This window comes from Meles meles, unplaced genomic scaffold, assembly GCF_922984935.1.
Source record: "Meles meles unplaced genomic scaffold, mMelMel3.1 paternal haplotype, whole genome shotgun sequence".
Classification (NCBI taxonomy): Eukaryota; Metazoa; Chordata; class Mammalia; order Carnivora; family Mustelidae; genus Meles; species Meles meles.
The window spans coordinates 14274-34106 of NW_025721499.1; the positions used below are offsets into that span (position 1 = coordinate 14274).

At 35.3% G+C, this 19833-nt stretch overlaps 1 pseudogene; it reads left to right on the top strand.

The window, feature by feature from the left end:
* Window positions 1–12411: 12411 nt before the first annotated feature.
* LOC123936430 lies at window positions 12412–13349 on the top strand (annotated as a pseudogene).
* The last annotated feature ends 6484 nt before the right edge of the window (window positions 13350–19833 follow it).

Sequence of the window (19833 nt, forward strand, 5' to 3'; positions counted from 1 at the left end):
AGAAGGCTGAGATGGTGATTCTCATATCAGATAAATTAGATTTTTAAGCTAAAGGCTGAGATCAGAGACACATAATACTGCATCATTCTTAAATGGTCTATCCACCAAAAAGATCTAACAATTATAAATATTTATGCCTCCGATATGGGAGCAGCCAAATACATAAGCCAACTGTAAATCAAACTAAAGATTCATATCAATATGAATACATTGAGAGTAGGTGATCATAACATGACACTCTCATCAATAGAGAGATCATCCAAGCAGAAAATCAACAAAGAAACAATAGCTTTGAATGAAAAACTGGACTCAATGGACCTCACATATACAGAACATTCTACCCTAAAACAAGAGAATACTGATTCTTCTTGAGCACACAAGGAACTTTCTGCAGAATAGACCACATAGCAGGTCAAAAATCAGGGCTCAACTGATACCAATAGATTGAGATTATTTCCTGCATATTATCAGACCACAATACTTTTTTTTTATTTCTTTTCAGGGTAACAGTATTCATTGTTTTTGCACCACACCCAGTGCTCCACCCAGTCCCTAATGCCCACCACCTGGTTCCCCCAACCTCCCACCCTCCACCCCTTCAAAACCCTCAGGTTGCTTTTCAGAGTCCATAGTCTCTCATGGTTCACCTCCCTTTCCAATTTCCCTCCCTCCCTTCTCTCCATCTCCACATGTCCTCCGTGTTATTTGTTATGCTCCACAAATAAGTGAAACCATATGATAATTGACTTTCTCTCTGCTTGACTTGTTTTACTCAGCATAATCTCTTCCAGTCCCATCCATGTTTCTACCAAAGTTGGGTATTCATCCCAGACCACAATACTTTGAAATTGAAACTTAGTCACAACAAAAGAATATTTAGATAAACCAGGAAATCCAAGAAAAAATAAACAACTAATGGAAACCAAAGAAAATGAAGACACATCATTCCAAAACCTATGGGATACGACAAAGGCAGTCCTAAGGGGGAGATACATAGTCATCCAGACCTCACTCAAAAATTTTAAAATATCCCAAATACATTGCCTCTCTAAATAACTTAAAGAACTGCAAAATCAAGAATAAATTAAGCCAACCCCATGCACTAGAAGGGAAATAATTAAGATTAGAGTTGAGATCAAGGAGTTAGAACTAGAGATAAAGTAGAATCTAGAGATACAGTAGAAAACTAGCAGATGGTTCCTTGAGAGACTTAATAAGATCAATAAACCACTGGCCAAACAAATCCAAAAGAAAAGAGAGAGGTCCCAAATTAAAAAAAAAAAATCATGAATTAAATGAGAGAGATCATGACTAACACCAATGAAATACAAAGAATTTTCTGAAAGTATTGTCAACAGTTATATGCTAATAAGTTAAGCAACCTAAAAGATATAGATGCATTGCTGGAAACCTAGAAACTTCCAAGACTGAAACAGGAAGAAATTGACAATCTAAATAGACAAATGTCTAGTAACAAGACTGAAGCAGTGATCAAAAGCCTCCCAAAAAACAAGAGCCCACAACCTGACAGATTTCCTGGGGAATTCTACCAAAGATTCAAAGAAGAAATACTACCTATTCTTCTCAAGCTGTTTCAAAAAACAGAAACAGAAGAAAAACTTCCAGACACATTCTATTAAGCCGGCATTACCTTGATCCCCAAACCAGGAAAAGACCCCATCAGAAAGGAGAATTTCAGACCAATATCCCTGAGGAATATAGATGCCAAGATTGTAAACAAAATTCTAGCAAATAGGATCCAACAGCACATTAAAAGGATTATCAACCATGACCAGGTAGGATTTATCCCTGGGATGGGATAGTTCAATATTTGGAAATCAATGTGATAAAACAAATCAAAAAGAGAAGAGAGAAGAACCACATGGCCCTCTCAGTTGATGAATAAAAATCTTTGGACAAAATACAGCATATGTTCTTGCTTAAAACTCTTCAAAGTATAGGGATAAAGGGAACATTCCTCAACTTAATAAAATCCATCTATGAAAAACCCAAAGTGAATATCCTCAGTGGGGAGAAGCTGACAGCCTTCCCTTTGAGATAAAGATCACAAGGATGCTCACTTTTGTCAATGTTGTTCAACATAGTACTAGAAGTCCTAGCAACAGCAATCAGACATCAAAAAGAAATAAAAATATTCAAATTGGCAAAGAAGGAGTCAAACTCTCTCTCTATGCTGATGACATGATATTTTATGTGGAAAACATAAAGTTTCCACCCCAAACTACTAGAACTCATACAGCAATTCAGTAATATGGCAGGATTGCATTATTATACACTAACAATGAAAATATAGAAAAGGAAATTACAGAATCAATTCCATTTACTATAGCAAGAAGAACAATAAGATACCTTGGAATAAACCTAACCAAAGAGGCCAAAGATCTGTACTCAAGGGTCTACAGAATGCTCATGAAAAAAATTTGAAAAAAGCACAAAGAAGGAAGACCATTCCATGTTCATGGATTGGAAGAATAAACATGGTTAAAATGTCTAAGTTCCCAGAGAAATCTATACTTTCAATGCCATTCAGATCAAAATTACACCAGCATTTTTCAAAGAGGTGGAACAAACAATCCTAAATTTGTTTGTAATTAGAACAGACCCTGAATTGCTAAGGAAATGTTAAAAAATAAAAAATAAAAAACTGGGGCATAACTTTGCCTGATTTCAAGGTTTACTACAAGGCTGTGATCACCAAGACTGCATGGTACTGTCACAAAAATAGTCACATAGACCAGTGGAACTGAGTAGAAAGCCCAGATATGGACCCTCAACTCTATGGTCAAATAATATTTGAACAAGCAGGAAAAAATATACAGTGGAAAAAAGTCTCTTCAATAAATGGTGCTGGTAAAATTGGACAGATATTTATAGAAGAATGAAACTTGACAATTCTCTTACACAATATATAAAGATAAACTAGAAATTGATAAAAGACCATACATGAGACAGGAATCCATCAGAATCCTAGAGGAGAACATAGGCAGTAACCTCTTTGACATTGGCCTCAGCAACTTCTTTCAAAATATGTCTCCAAAGACAAAAGAAACAAAAGCAAGAATGATCTTTTGGGACTTCATCAAGATCAAAAGCTTCTGCACAGCAAAGGAAACAGTCAACAAAACAAAGAGGTAATTCAAGGAATGGGAGAAAATATTCACAAATGACAATACAGACAAAAGGCTGATGTCAAAGATCTATAAAGAACTCCTTAAACGCAACACACAAAAAACCATAATCACTTCAAAAATGGGCAGAAGATATGAACAGACACTTCTCCAAAGGAGACACACAACTGGCTAACAGACACATGAAAAAATGTTCATCATCATTTGCCATCAGGGAGATTCAAATCAAAACCACGTTGAGATACTGCCTTACACTACTTAAAATGGCCAAAATTAACAAGACAGGAAATAACATGTGTTGGAAAGGATATGAAGAACAGGGAACCCTCTTACACTGTTGGTGGGAATGCAATTTGGTGCAACCATTTTGGAGAACAGTGTGGAGATTCCTTAAGAAATTAAAAATAGAGCTTCCCTAGGACCCTGCAATTGCACTACTGGGTATTTACCCCAAAGATACAGATGTAGTGAAAGAAAGGGCCATCTTTACCCCAACGTTCATTGCATCAATGGCCACAGTTTTCAAACTGTGGAAAGAGCAAAGATTCCCTTCAATGGATGAACAGATAAAGACATTATGGTCCATATACACTATGGAGTATTTTGCCTCCATCAGAAAGGATGAATACTCAACTTTTATATCAACTTGGGAAGTACTGGAAGAGTTTATGCTAAGTGAAATAAGTCAAGCAGAGAGAGTCAATTATCATATGTTTTTGCTTAGTTGTGGAGCATAAGGAATAACACAGAAGACCTTAGGAGAAGGAGAGAAGTGAGTTGGGAGAAATAGGAGGGGAAATCAAACCATTAGACACTGTGGATTCTGAGAAACAAACTGAAGGTTTTGGAGGGGAGGTGGTGGGAGGTTGGGTAAGCCTGGTGGTGGGTATTATGGAGGGCATGTATTGCATGGAGCACTAGGTGTGGTGCATAAACAATGAATTCTGGAACACTTAAGAAAAATAGATGGAACTTAAAAAAAATCAAATATAAAATACAAATAGAAATAAGTGTAACCAAGGAGATGAAAACTATATATATATATATATATATATATATATATATATATATATATAAAACCAAGTACTGAAAACTATACATCAATGATAGAATTTAGGAGAAGAAACAAATAAATGAGAAATTGTTCATGTTTATGAATTTGAAGAATGATATTATAAAAATGTCCATGTTACCCAAAGCAATACATATAGTGAATGTAATTTCTCTCAGAATCTTAATGAATTATTTTTTACAAAAGTAGAAAAAATGCTAAAATTTGTATGGAGTCACAAAAGACACTGAATAAACAAAGCAATCTTAAGAAGAAGAATAAAACTAAATTTATATTTTCTGATTTCGCAATATATTACAAAACTAGAGTAAATTAAAATTACAGTATGGTGCTGGCAAAAACATAAATAAACAAAGCAACCCAAAATGAACAAACAATCAAGAAGAAAAACAGACATATAGATCAATGAAACAAAATATAGCTCTTAAATATACACAAACACATACAGTCATCTGATCTTTGACTAGAATGTCTACAGTACAAAATGTAGAAATAAAGTATTTTCAATAAATGATATTGAAAAACTAGGAAAGAGTGAAATTAGATCCTTATCTCACATCATCCACAAAAACCAACTCTAAATGTATTAAAATTTTTATTTTATGACCCAAATTTATGAACTCCCTAGAAGAAAACATAACGAAAATGTTCATAACACTTTTCTTGGAAATTATTTCTTGTGTATGACTAAGCAAAATACATACATAAATACAGAAATCAATATGTAAATAATTGCATAAATAATTACATAAATAATAATAGACAAGTAAGATCACTTCAAGTAATGGCTTCTGCACCAAAAAGAAAAAAAAAATCAACAGATTAAAGGGCAAGCTACAGACTGGGAGAAAATATGTTCAGATGATATATCTGATGAGACATTAGTATCCAAATATATAAAATGTTCTTACATTCCATATAAAATTCTCCACGAATAACCCAATTAAAAATAGCCATGGGATGGAATAAACATTTCTCCAAGAAGACATAGTATCAATTATATAAGAGATGCTCAACATCCCTAATCACCAGGGAAATGCAAATCAAACCCACAAGATATCACCTCATCCCCATTAAGGTGGCCAGTATCCAAAATAACAACAGAAAATAATATCTTGGTGAGGAACTGAATAAGTTGAAACCCTTGTACACTGTTAGTTAAGTGTAATGCAAAATGTTGTAGTTTTCACATAAAACATTATGGAAGTTCCTCAAAACAATTTAAAAAAAAAAAGAACTCCCATATGATTACCCATCCCACTTCTGGGTATTTATCCAAAAAACTTGACAGAGAGTCTTGTAGAAAGATATGAACTCTCATAATCATGGGAAGTGGCATTATTCAAGGCAGCTAAGAAATGGAAAGAACCTAAATGTCCCTCAGTCAATGAACAGAAAAATAGAATATGGCATATAAATACATTAGAATTTACTCAGTTTTAAATACTCGGGAAATTCTTTGGTATGACAATGCACATGAAACTGGAGGACATACACTATGTGAAATAAGCCACTAACATAAGAACAAATACTTTTTAATTCCAATTATATTCAGTATCTAAAATTGTCAAACTCATGGAAACAAGTAGCAGAATTTTGGTTGTCAGTGGCTGACAACTATGGGGAAAACAGATGCTCTTCAATAGACACAAAGTTTCAGTTACATAAGGTGAATTAGGTATCTGTTATGCAACAGTGTGTCTAAAGTTCACAATACTGTATTTTGCAGTTAGAAATTTGTTGAGGATGCCTGGGTGGCTCAGTGGGTTAAAGCTTCTGCCTTTGGCTCGGGTCATGTTCTAAGGGTTCTGGGATCCAGCCAGCATCTACCTCTCTGCTCAGCGGGGAGCCTGCTTCCCTTCCTCTTTCTCTGCCTACTTGGTATCTTTGTCAGATAAATAAATAAAATCTTTAAAAAAAGAAATTTCTTGAAAGCATAGATCTTAGTTATATATTCTTACTATAATAAAAGAGACTTTCTTAAGAGGGTGAAAAGACAGTTACAGACTGGGAGACAATATGTGTAAACTACCTATCTGACCATGGACTATATGAAAGCATATAACAGACATTTAATTCAATAGTAATAATGTAATTAGAAAATAAACAAAAAACATAAGCAGGCATTTTAATGAAAAAGAACTCATTGCATGGAGCCCTGGGTGTTATGTATAAATCATGAATCTTGGAGCACTCCATCAAAAACTAATGATGGACTGTATGGTGACTAACAGAACAACAACAACAAAATATACATATATGACAAGCAAACACAGGAAAACATGTTTAACATCCTTAGCCAGTACAGAAATGCAAATTAAAATCACAAGGTATTGTGTACACTGTACACCTATCAGAAGGACTAATAGAAACAATAGTTACAACAAAAGCTGGAGAGGTTGCAGAGAATTCACGTATCTCATACATTGGTTTAGGGAATGTAAGATGATAACAGCCATTCTGGAAATATTCTCTCACAATTTCACTATTCTGGATATATCATTTCATAATTGCACTCCTGAGCACATATCCTAGAGAATAAGTACTTATGTACACACACACACTCACACACACACAAGAAAAACAAACAAACAATCAAAACCCAAAAAACAAAATCTATATATACTTACAGTGAATTTAGTCATAATGGCCAAAACTAGAGATAAACTAAGTATCCTTCAATAGTTGAATAGTTAAAAAAAAAAAGTGTAATACAACCCCAGCATGAAATATTACTTAGCAATAAAAATAATGAGTGATATATTGCACAACTTTCATATATCTCATATATGTTCAGAAATTATACTGAAAGAAGCAAGATAAATATCAAAGGGTCAACATAATGTATTAACCAAGGTATATAACATTATCAAAATAAAACTATAGAAATGGAGAGCACATTGGTGGGTCAGGGGATAAGAAAGATTATAAGAAGTAAGATCATTGTTACTATAAATAAATAGTACAAGGGATCACTGTGATGGAATCATTCTGCATCTTGCCGGTTTTAGTGGTGACACAGATTCACACATGTGAGAAAATTGCATATTAAAAAATGGGTGAAATTTGAATAAGGTCAGCAGTTCACACCAATTCCTGACTGTAATTGGAAGAAATTGTGTAAAGCATAGAAGGGATCATTCTATGCTATTTCTCATAACTGCATGTAAATCTACATGTTAAAATTTAAAGTTAAAAAAGGTAATTGAGAGCTACATGTATTACTTGTGATGTTTTCAGGAGAGGGAGAGTCAAAATTTGATAGATTTTTTTCCAAAAAAAAAAAATGTGGCTGATATTGACATAAATTAATGAAAATATAAGAAGGAAAGAAGAAAAACAAAAAAAAAGGAGAAAGGGAGAGAGGGAGGAAGGGAAAACAAAACAAAACAAATTCCTGTTTAGGATAATTCCAAATAATTTATGTAGATACTCCACGCATCATGAAGGTTAAGATTAACCTTCCTCCTACCTTGAGTGTAAGCTGCACTCATTGTCTTGCTTCCAAAAAGCAGGGCATATAAAAAGGGAGGGGGGAATAACTTTACCCTAGAGAAATCTGGCAAACACTACCTCAGCCAAGTGGTCAGGATTAACATCATCAGAGATAAGTCATGTAGCTATTATGTACCTCTACAAGACTTGAAAATAAAGGCACTTCACCTCTGAAATCTTCTTCCCCCAAACCTATAACCTTAGTCTAATGAGGGGAAAAAAATCAGACAAAAACAGTTTGGAGGATATTCTACAATATACCTATTAGTGCTCCTCAAAATTGCCAAGGTCATTGAAAACAAAGCCTGAATGTCTTTCACAGCCCGGAAGGGTCTAAGGAGATGTGCCGGCCAATGTGATCTTTCAAAAAGCAGTCTGAAAGAAGAGAAGGACATTAGGCAAAATGAGTGAAATCTGAATAAAAGATAGAATTTAGTTAATGTACAGATATTGGTTTCTTAGTTTTATGAAAGAACCAATGTTCATTCCATAATAATGTATGATGTTAGCAATAGAGAAAAATGAATGAAGGATTTATGGAAATTTTGTAAATTTGTCAACTGCTCCATGAATCTGGAACTGTTCAAAAACTACATTTGTTTTAAAATATTACTAACATTTAAAAAAATATCTAGTCTGATGAACCAGTTTGTTATTCTTTTGAATTAGGTATCTATTTGGATGCACACATAAGGGGAAAACTTAATAAAATTGAGGCTTACAGGATCTGATGGCCAAAAGTACATGATTGTAGCTCAAATGTGACCATTATTAGCAACAGCAAAAGAGACTGTAGAGTGAAGAAAGAGAGAATGATGTTGTGAAATAGAAATAAATTATCTCCAAATGCAAAATATCTTCACTTTTCTTTTAATTCTTCAAGGCCCTTGCTGAGTCTGGGTTCAGTTATGTGGCCAGTTAAACTGGTATCTCATTCTAATACCAGTAGTTTGTTTCACACTGTCTGTGTTAATTTCAGCAGCCTCTTCCCTGGGAGTGCAGTGGTTTACTGCCTATATCATATTCCCTGCCCCTATACTTCTTGTACATCTAGACATTCCTCTAAGTTACAACACCATTTCCAGAACAAATACAGATGACTATTTTCCCCATAAAAGCCATGTCAGTCCATTTGCCTTGACATTATATACAGCTATTTATGCTACGATTTCCATCATTCCTTATTTTCATTTATTCCTACTTGTCTTTTAAGATCCAATTCAGATGTTACTAGTCCCATGTTACCATTTGGCCTCCCACCAATCTTTCATCTAGAAAAATGAATCCCTTTGTCTGTTAGTTACTGTAGTAATATCTACCTACTATTATCTCAGTACCTATCTTCCACACCATAATCTCTTTCTTCATAAATCAGTTCCCTTACTTTAAAAAGCTTCAGCGAATTTATTTTTTTTCCATTTTGAATTCCCAGCATATAATATAGTGTTTGTTGGTTTTAGTGAAATTTAATTTAATTGGTAGTGTTAAGTCAGTGCCTATGAAGAATAAGTTAATCTACCAGGAATAAGAAACAAAAGGAACACTATGGCAAAACCCCAGGAGTTAGAAAGTGTGAAAAAATCAGTAACAGGACGATGTAGATAATAAGCCAAAAGAGATATGTCAAAATTACCTAGGAAAAACATGTTGATATATACTGTAGACATAAAAGAGCATTTTATTGGGGAGATTAAACTTACATTTGTCCTTAAAGAAGAGGGAAAATTTAGCTAAAAAGATAAAGTAAAAGGGATAAGTGTGGACATGGGATATTGGCATAGAGTATGAATTCTGGGAATACAAAGGAAGGGCAAATAGAGACTTTAGAATAACTTGCTTAGTGATTCAATGAGGTTAATGACTGAAAGGCAAAGAAAACCTTAAATTGGACCTCTGGGAAAATGATAGTGGTGCTGACCAAAAAAAAAAAAAAAATCAGAGCATGCACTAGTAGATAGTTTTGAAAAACCCTGATTATATTTGATGGGCCTCCAATGAAGCAATCTAGTCTGACCAGGCATTCCATACTAAACCCCATGACATTGGGGAATTAGGAAGATCTCAGCCCTGCTCACAACTGGACAGGCTGAGGAAAAACAGCCTATCAAGACCTACTCAGTCACCTGTTTCGGTTTTTTCTTACTGAAATTATTTATGTTTTCATTAACAGTATATTCAGCACTAATTGGCAGCAGGAATTTTGAGTATTTTATACTTTCTAAGAGATTTCATTGACAGAAAAGAAATTACAAGGTAAGCATCTTGGTAAAGGAAGTAACCCAGTTTTCCCAGATTGTGAAATTCTGTTTATGCTAACTATATAATTATTTTTCAATAGTACTTGTAATGTTCAATCTTGGTAAATATATAATTTACCCAGGAGTAGGACAGTGTTGTTTGACTGTGACCTAGTTCTTCCCGTATATCATTTATCAAGTAGACATAATTATGTTAAAACTCTTCTCTATATTCCAACAAAATCAAATGCTGGGAAATGCTTTGAAGCCCATAAGTGATCATAAGTCAAAATAAACATACCTTTTGGTAGAAAAATGATTGTTAAAAGAATCTAGTTTGGTACAGGCACAAAATCCAGTGTTCAAAGTCTGGATTCCAGCCCTAAGCTGATAATGTATTTTGCTCATATTTTCACTGAAAGCAACATGCTAGATCTTTTTTTTTTAATTGCAAAAAATATATTTTGGAAGAACTCACTACGTAAGGTGACAGGATTCCAAAATCAAATTTCATGAAAATGTACATCACCACTTCTTTGTACAATAAGTGAGAAAAATCTGCAATATAGAAGAATAGAGGAAAAGAAATATGGAGGGCCATGGAGAAAGGGGTGGGGGGCCAACCACATCTGTAAGAGCAAACCTGGAAGTCAAGCAGATGCTAGATCTAAAGAGAAATTGTGGAGCTCAACAAAGACACTCCCTTCCATCATAAATCTTATGGTTTAAGGAGTGAGACATATGAAACCATATAGTCACACAAATGATGAAATCTAGGTTTCAATCCAGGCTGTGATGAATAGAATTTGGAAGAAAAGTTTATAATAGAACCTAGCCAGCCTAGGTATACCCCAAACCCTCAGAAAACTGCACTTGATCTGGAAAACGGACATCATGTAACATAGAACTTAAATAACAGGACCCTGCTTTGCTTTTATGGAAAGTTAGAAAATTTTCAAGGATCTGGGCATTCTGAAATCTGTTTCTCAACTTCTTATGACTCTACTTCAGACATACACAACCCACTGACTACACCAAGACTCACATGAAGGCAGGAGAGAGTAAGATGCAATCTGGCTAATTTTGCCATTATTAATATTATCATTATTATTAATAATAATAATCTTAAACTACCTCCACATCTAAAAGAAGCCTAACTCATCAAGTCAATTAAACACGCAATGACAGAAGGCCCTTTACTCAAGCCTTTTGTCTCTGGACATTCTAGTATGTGATCACATTGGTATATGATCTCTTGGTTTGAAGATGATCCACATAAAATGCTCTAGTAAAGGATGGATATGTTAAGATAGATGGCTATCTATCTTTCTAAGCATTTCTAAGCATTTTATAACTATCAGAGTAGAAGATTAAATATAAATAGGATAGTCTAAAAAGGAAAAAAAAATACATAGTAAATTTGAGGGAAAGGAATCCTAAGGACTTTCCCTGTATCCATCAATGGCATAATAGCTGTAGCTAATAGTTAAGAATAGTAAGAACTCTAACAACAAGAACCCTACAAGATCACATAGAAAGGAAACTCACTCCTTCATTGATAATCTGAATTTACTATAGATCACGTAAATACACTAAGTGTTTTCCCTGGATAGAAAACAAGGTTAATTAGATTAAAAGCTGAAATGATCATAAATGTGTATAACAACAAATTACAGCCATAATAGTTAATTTTCCCCTTAAATTATAATGTTCAGAGCCAAAAGAATTAAGTAGAGTGTTTTGAAATTATAAAAATAAATTTTCTGTAAATTAAATTAGCATTTTTTCATAGCCAAATAAAGTCTCTAATATCTGACTTGGAAATAATTGTAATATTTATATTACTAATGAAATCACTAAAAGGATGAGAATGGAATAACATGATTTTTCAAAATAGTGAAAAAATTGGATAATGTGCAGTTTGAAATTGTGACTTACCAACTCTGTCATATTTTAAAATTGTAAAAACAACAAAAACTACAACTGTCCAGTTTATTTTAACATATGAAAATACCTCTAGTACATGAAATTAATGATATTCATTTTAATATGTATACTCTCGGACACCTGGGTGGCTCAATGGGTTAAGCTTCTGCATTCGGCTCAAGGTCCTGGGATCGAGCCCCGCATCAGGCTCTCTGCTCAGCGGGGAGCCTGCTTCCCCCTCTGTCTCTGCCTGTCTCTCTGCCTACTTGTGATCTGTCTCTCTGTCAAATAAATAAAAAAAATCTTAAAATACACACACACACACACACACACACACACACACACAAACACGTTTCTAAAAGTACATTAAATCATGGATAAGAAATATAGAAAAAATAGTAAAAACTGATTCAAGTGACCATGGAGGAGTATTTTTGTATTTGCCATTGTTCTTAAACTTTAATAAGAAACTGCTTCATTTCTACGATTTTTTAATAAATCTCTTATATGTCTGTTATCATTACAGAGAGTCATGAAGAGTGGGAATGAGACAGAAACCACAGATTTCATTCTCCTGGGTTTCTTCCCTGAATTTAAATACATCACAGCTATGGTCTCCATCATTCTCCTGATATACACGGCTGCCTTCACTGGCAACACTCTTCTGATCCTCCTCATTTGGTTTATTTCCATCTCCACACCCCCATGTACTTCCTTCTCAGTCAGCTCTCCTTAATGGATTTGACTTTGACCTCTAGCATTGTCCCCAAAATGGCATTCAACTTCTTCTCTGGATGGCAGAGCATATCATTCCTGGCTTGTGGGACTCAAATATTCTTCTCCCTGATGGTGGCCATTGCAGAATGCATCCTTATAACTCTCATGTGCTTTGATCGTTATGTGGCTATATGCGATCCTCTTCGATACCCAGTCATCATCAACCCTAAGGTTTGCTTGCAGATGATTGCCATGTCTTGGGCTGGAGGGGCACTTACTTCCCTGGGACACACTGCTTTTACCTTGCATTTTAACATCTGCAGCCCCAGAGAGATTCCCCACTTCTTCTGAGAAGTCATGGCGGTGCTTAGGATCGTCTGTGAGGATATCTCAGCCTATGAAAAGGCAGTGGTGATAACAAGCATCCTTGTTCTGCTGCTGCCCTTGTCTCTCATCTTGTCTTCCTATGTTCTCATCTTCCTTGCAGTACTCCGAATGAACTCCCCAGAAGGCAGGAACAAAGCTCTGGCCACCTGCTCCTCTCATCTCTGTGTGGTGGGTCTCTATTCTGGTCCAGGCATGTGCATCTACATGAGACCCGGTTCTGCCAAGACTCCAAGGTTGAGTCAGGGTCTCTTTCTGTTTGGAACTGTCCTCACTCTACTCCTAAACTCACTTGCCTACAGTCTTAGGAACAAGGAAGTTCTAAGTGCTCTGAAAAAGTTACTAGGGAGGTGTCAGTCCTTCAGGTAAATGGCAGAAATCTCACTGTCACCCATAGGCAAAATAGAGATACACCAGCAAAGGGACATTTTGTCAGTTGATTCATCATCATCATCATCATTATCCCTTCAAGATCCTGAAAAATTCAACTCACTTTACTGAGTTTATCTGCAGGGGAAAAAAATGTTTATCCTTTCCTTTCTCCATCTTAAAATTTCTTTCTGATTGTCCTACATTATGTGTTGATGCAGGACAAGGAACTGTGTACATCAATTCTCTTTATGATTCATGCTTGATGGTAATGTACACTTTAGTATTTCCAAGTTTCATGTTGATACCATAAAAAAAGATCAGTGTCTGTATCCCTAAAATGAAAAATAAAAAAATTGACAAGCACATAGATACCTCAGAATAATTCCCTGATAAAATTAATTAATGGGCATGATGATAAATCATCAGGAATCAGATAAATTTACAGTATTGCTTTGCTCCATATATCTAACAGGACTATTAATTCCTCTTACTCTTGTAAAAATAGTCTTCACTCTATGTCAGTGCTTCCAAAGAGTGGATTTCTGATCACTGGTGTTAAAATAATTTGCTGACTTCACAAAATATAGCGCTTTTGTTCTCATCTCAGATTAGCAGAATTAGAATCTGTTAAATTGGGCTCAGGGATCTGACCAGGAGACTGATTAGTGATTGTCATGCTTACCAAGGGTTGTAAGTCACAGAAGTAATTACTGACCTAATTTTCTAGACATGCTTGCTAGATAATTTCCCAGTCTTAAAGTTTCCAGATCTCTTTATAATGTATATAATATAATGGGTTAAGGTGGCTAGGAAAAACCAGTATTATTTTTAAGATAGTAAAAATAATAAACTTTATGTTTTGAATAATTCATAACTTAAAAATTTTGAAGACACAGTAATGAGAAAGTAAAAATAAATTTAAAAAGACTCAGATTTGTGATATAAAACAATGAATAATTGAAAATATTTATAACGATAAAATTTAAAGCATGAGGCATTATAGATGTTTCCAAAATGTTGATATTCTTCAAAAAACTGAAAATACACTATATAATAGAGAGACTGTGGACTCTGAGAAACAAACTGAGAGTTTGGAAGAGAGGAGGTTGGGAGGTTGGGTGAGCCCTGTGTTGTGTATTTAGGAGGGCACGTATTGCATGGAGCACTGGGTGTGGTGCATAAACAATGAATCTTGGAAAACTGAAAAGATAAAAGAAAAAAAAATGAACATTAGGAACTTATTACACATGCTTCTTTTTTTCTAAAAATGACTGAAATAGGGGTGCCTGGGTGGCTCAGGTGGATAAGTGTCTACCATTGGCTCAGGTCATGATTCCAGTGTCCTGGGAGCCTGCTAATCCTGCTGCTTGCTCTCTCTCTCTCTCTCTCTCTCTCTCTATATATATATATATATATATATATATCTGTTAAATAAATAAATAAATAAAATCATTTAAAATGACTGAAATAACATAAAACCAGTTTTCTAGTGAATAGAAACATTCAGAAGGAGCACTAACATTCTAACAACTTCTCCTTTAAATATCTCAGAAGCCATTAATTCATAGTGTATTACAGAGATACAAAGCTAAGTTCTGGAAAACTTAAAATCTTTATGTCAAATTCCAACTGTTTCAATAATATTAAACATGGCACCTTCAGAATTCCTAGAGGAATGGCTGACGGAATCCTTGAAACTGAGTCAAAATGTCACTTCACTGAAGAATAAAAATTATCTCTAAGCTATCTGAAATAAGAGCAGTGTGCCATTTAATGCATACTATCATGCAATGTTACCACTCAGTTGGTGGTGTCATAACACTATGGTACTCCAAAAGGAATCCACAGATAAGACTGTGTTTAGAAGATCACACTAGGAAAGAAAGGAGAAATACTCAGTGAGGGAAGATAGTCTGACTTGAAGAGTTTCTGTTGAACAATATGTGTTCATAAAGCATGTTATTTATGTTTGACTGTTTTAACTCCATATGTATGTGTTAAGTGTATGTTATGTATGTTACATGTGTGTTTTAGCTTCATATGTATTAACTTCATATATAACTCATGGAAGTGAACATTTTAACCCTGTGAAATTCATGGTGAATAGATTTCCAGATGGACTGGGAAGGCACTCACCTTGGAATTTACACTGTGTGTTTGTGACCCACTATTATTAGAGGGGCACCATTAAATACTGACTTAATCTTTTTTTATATATATATATTTCCTTTCAGCATAACAGTATTCTTTGTTTTTGCAACACACCCAGTGCTCCATGCAATACATGCCCTCCCTAATACCCATCACTTTGTTCCCCCAACCTCCCACCCCCAACCCCTTCAAGACCCTCAGGTTGTTTTTCAGAGTCCATAGTCTCTCATGGTTCACCTCCCCTTCCAATTTCCCTCAACTCCCTTCTCCTCTCCATCTCCCCATGTCCTCCATGTTATTTGTTATGCTCCACAAATAAGTGAAACCATATGATAATTGACTCTCTCTGCTTGACTTATTTCACTCAGCATAATCTCTTCCAGTTATATTTTAAAGGAAATAATTAAGTACATGATCATTCAGAAGAACAATGATCAATCCTAATTAAACCATGATTCTTTCATTTATTTCCATTTTCATAGTCATGATTTTAAATTGCGTTCTTCTAGTTTAACAGCTCTCCAGCATGCATATATTTTGTTGTAGAATGACCAAAAATGTCTTCTATATATAAATAAAATATGTATTTATTTATTTAAATTCAAATAGCTAAGTAATAGTAGGTACATCATTAGTATTTTTTTAATTTTTATTTATTTTTAAATTTATTTTTATTGTTCCAGAATTCATTGTTTATGTACCACACCCAGTGCTCCATGCAATACATGCCCTCCATAATACCCACAACCAGGCTTACCCAACCTACAAACCCCCAACCCTCCAAAACCCTCAAATTGTTTTTCAGAGTCCACAATCTCTCATGGTTTTCCTTCCCCTCCAATTTCCCAAAACTCCTTTCTACTCTCCATCTCCCCATTTCCTCCATGTTATTTCTTATGCTCCACAAATAAGTGAAACCCAATGATAATTGACTCTCTCTGCTTGACTTATTTCACTCAGCATAATCTCTTCCAGTCCCATCCATGCTGATACAAAAGCTGGGTATTCATCCTTTCTGATGTAGTCATAATACTCCATAGTATATATCAACCAAATCTTCCTTATCCATTCATCTGTTGAAGGGCATCTTTGCTCTTTCCATAGTTTGGCAACTGTGGATATTGCTGCTATGAACATAGGAGAACAGATGACCCTTCTTTTCATTACATCAGTATTTTGGGGGGTAAATACCCAGTGGTGCAATTGCAGGCTCATAGAGAAACTCTACTTTTAATTTAAGAAATCTCTACACTGTGTTCCAAAGTGGCTGCACCAACTTGCATTCCCACCAACAGTGTAAGAGGGTTCTTCTTTCTCCACATCCTCTCCAATACATGTATTATACTGTCTTGTTAATTTTAGCCATCCTAACTTGTATAAGGTGGTATCTCATTGTGGTTTTGATTTGAAACTCCCTGATGGCTAGTGATGATGAACGTTTTTTCACGTGTCTATTAGCCACTTGTATATCTCGTTTGGAGAAGTGTCTGTTCATGTGTACTGTCCATTTATTGACATAATTATCTGTTTTGTGTGTGTTGAGTTTGAGAAGTTCTTTGTAGATCCTGGGTATCAGCACTTTGTCTGTATTGTCATTTGTAAATATCTTCTCCCATTTTGTGAGTTGCCTGTTTGTTTTGTTGACTGTTTGCTGTGCAGAAGATTCTGATCTTGATTAAGTAAAAAAATTCATTTTCACTTTTGTTTCCTTTTGCCTTTGGAGACATATCTTGAAAGAAGTTGCTGTGGCCAGTGTCAAAGAGGTTACTGCTTATGTTCTCCTCTAGGATTCTGATGGATTCCTGCTTCACGTTGCTGATAATAATTTCTGATGAGTGTTTCTATTTCCTTGGTGTTAGTTGTGATCTCTCCCTTTTCATTCATAATTTTATTAATTCGAGCCTTCTCTCTTTTCTTTTGGATTAGTTTGGCCAATGGCTTATCACTCTTATCGATACTTTCAAAAAAGGAGCTTCTAATTTCATTGAGGCTTTCTAGTGTATCTCTAGTTTCTATCTCATTGATCTCTGCTCTAATCTTGATTATTTCCCTTTTTGTGTGTGGAGTTGGCTTAATTTGTTATTGATTCTCCAGTTCATTAAGGTGTAAATACAGCTGTTGTATTCTGGATTTTTCAATTTTTTTTTTTTTTGAGGGAGGCTTGAAGGCTATATATTTCCCCCTTAGGACCAAATTATTGTATCCCATAGGTTCTGGACCAAAGGCTCCTAATTCTCATTGGTTTCCATGAATTGTGTAAGTTCTTCAATTGATCCAAGCATTCTTAATCAAGGTGGTTTTTAGCTTCAGGTGTTTGAATTCGTTCCAAACTTTTTCTTGTGGTTGAGCTCCTGTTTCAAAGCATTGTGATCTGAAAATATGCAGGGAATATTTTCAATCTTTTGGTATCTTGAGCCCTGATTTGTGACCCAATATGTGGTCTATTCTGGATAAGGTTCCATGTGCATTCAAAAAGAATGAGTATTCTGTTGTTTTAGGTAGAATGTTCTGTATATATTTATGAGGTCCATCTGGTGCAATGTGTCATTCAATGCTCTTGTTTCTTTGATTTTCTGCTTGGATGATCTGTCTATTACTGAGAGAGGTGTGTTAAGATCCCCTACTATTAATGTATTCATATCAAAATGACTTTTTATCTTGATTAACAGTTGTCTTATGAAGCTGGCTGCTCCCATAGTGTGGCATAAATATTTACAACTGTTAGATATTTTTGGTGGATAAACCCTTTAAGAATGATGCAGTGTTCTTCTGTGTCTCTGACTATGGTCTTTAGTTTAAAGTCTAATTTATCCAATATTAGAATTGTTACCCCAGCCTTCTGTTGAGGCCCAATGGCATGAAAGATGCTTCTTCATCCCTTCACTTTCAGTCTGGATATATCCTTAGGATGTACCCTTATGAATGTGTCCTGTCATTTTATCCGATCTGCAACCCTGTGTCATTTTATGGGTGTACTTAGGCCATTTACATTGAGTGTGATTATTGAGAGATACATTTTTATTGACATCGTGTTACCTTTGAAGTCTTTTTTTCTATAGATTGTCTCCATATATTACTTTTCAGTGATATTCTTGTGTTTTTTCCTCTTTTATAGAACCCTCATTAATATTTCCTGCAGTGTCAGCTTGGTGGTCACATACTCTTTTAAACCTTACTGGTCTTGGAGGCCCTTTATCTCTCTATCCATTTTGAATGTCATATTGCTGGATAAGGTATTATTGGCTGCATTTTCTTCACATTTAGTGCCCTGAATATGTCTTGCTTGCCCTTTCTGGTTTGCCAGCTTTGTGTGCACAGGTCTGACTTTATTCTTATGGGCCTTTCTCTGTATGTAAGGAATTTCTTCTCCCTAGTCACTTTCAAGAGCTCCTCTCCAAATTTATGATTCATCATTTTCACAATCAGTAGTCTCAAGGTCTTTCTAGATTATCTGAACTTGGGGGTAGACCTTTCAGTCTTTAAGACATGAATGCTGGTTCCATTCTACAGATTGTGAAATTTTCATGGAGAATTTTTTCAAATATATCCTGTAGTTTCCTTTTTTCTCCGCCCCCCCCCAAGGGATTCCAATAATTCTGACATTAGAATATTTGAACAGGGAGGCACTTGTCAAGAAAATAAACCACAGGAGTAATTTGGGCTCTTTTTATCCAGTAACACTGTCTGTGGGAGGGAGAGTGCAGCAACTCTCTGTTGTGACTTCAAAATAATTTGTTGTTTTCGAGATCCTTAATCTGTTCTTTGTCAGTTTCTAACAAGGATTTGACAGCACAAGTTCTCCGTTTAATCCAGCATCTCATTATTTAATCTATTTTTTCAGTTCATTTTTTTAATTTATTTTCAGCATAACAGTGTTCATTGTTTTTGTACCACACCCAGTTCTCCATGCAGTACGTGCCCTCCCTATTACCTAACACCTGGTTACTCAACCCCACACCCCCACACCCCTTCAAAACCCTCTGGTAGCTTTTCAAAGTCCATAGTCTCTCATGGTTCATCTCCTCTTCCAGTTTCCCTCAACTCACGCTCCTCTACATCTCCCCATGTCCTCCGTGTTCTTTGTTATGCTCCACAAATCAGTGAGACCACATGATACTTGACTCTCTCTGCTTGACTTATTTCGCTCAGCATAATCTCTTCCAGTCCCGTCCATGAGGCTACAAAAGTTGGGTATTCATCCTTTCTGATGGAGGCATAATACTCCATAGTGTAAATGTACCACACCGTGGCCATTGCTGCAATAAACATTGGGGTACAGATGGCTCTTCTTTTCACTACATCTGTATCTTTGGGGTAAAAACCCAGCAGT